A 1,217-nucleotide genomic window follows, 5' to 3' on the forward strand; every position below is an offset into this window, starting at 1 on the left:
CATCCAAGCATATGTATGTTTGCCATTTAGATGTCTTCTTTTTTAATTGCTTGTTTTTAATTCATTTTATATTTAATTTATATTTTATTAGTTGATTCTTTAGGGATCTTTGTCTATTTTAGATATTATTTCCAATTATATCTTATAAAATGTAAATGATTGCTATGCTATGCTATGCTATGCTAAGTCACTTCAGTCGTGTCCGACTGTGTGTGACCCCATAGACGGCAGCCCACCAGGCTCCCCCGTCCCTGGGATTCTCCAGGCAAGAACACTGGAGTGGGTTGCCATTTCCTTCTCCAATGCATGAAAGTGAAAAGTGAAAGTGAAGTCGCTCAATCGTGTCCGACTCTTCGCGACCCCATGGACTGCAGCCTACCAGGCTCCTCCGTTCATGGGATTTTCCAGGCAAGAGTACTGTAGTGGGGTGCCATTGCCTTCTCCAAAATGATTTCTAGTAACTACGTATGTCTATTGATGTTGTGGTATCTTTTCCTAAATCCTTAAAAATAATGGAAAATTTCTAAGACATCTATTTGGAATTTCAGTGATTCGTTAAGAAGATTCTTCCACCATTAGAATGGAGAAAATTGTCTTCTTTACTAGCTGTAATGTAAATATGAAGTAAATCTTGCTTTACTTTTTTTGAGTTTTTAATCAATTTTTATTTTTGTGTAAGGTATTAGCTATATGTACAATTTAATTAGCTTCCAAATTGAAAGCTAGTTCTAGTTGTGGTAACTCATTTATTTTGTAATGTGTCATTTTTCCAAATAGTTTAAAATTATAAAGATCCAGAATAGACTTACCTTCTCTAATATCAAGTGTTCCTGGAAACCAAATTCAAATATCTCTATCTGGGGATATTTTAAAGGGCAGGTATTTCTAAATCTCTACATTGATAGATTCAATTGATAATGTTCTCTAAGCATTGTTTGTTAATATGTTAAACATTAGAAGATGACATAGTATCTGTAGAACTCCACTGACTTATCTAATCACTTGCCTCCTGCTTATAATATTGTTGAAGTTAGGGAGGATATTTTAATCAGGCTGGTATTACAATCTCTGAAAGTATTAGAACATAACAACCATACTGCCTATTGGTTCAATAAGTAAATGCATTATCTTAATTTTCCAGGCAGCCATGTGTAAGAATTATATTTACAGCTAATTCGTCCTGAAATATTTCTGAAATATGACATATAGAAAAATCT

This window comes from Bison bison, unplaced genomic scaffold (assembly GCF_000754665.1).
Source record: "Bison bison bison isolate TAMUID 2011002044 unplaced genomic scaffold, Bison_UMD1.0 scf7180017862186, whole genome shotgun sequence".
Taxonomy (NCBI): domain Eukaryota; kingdom Metazoa; phylum Chordata; class Mammalia; order Artiodactyla; family Bovidae; genus Bison; species Bison bison.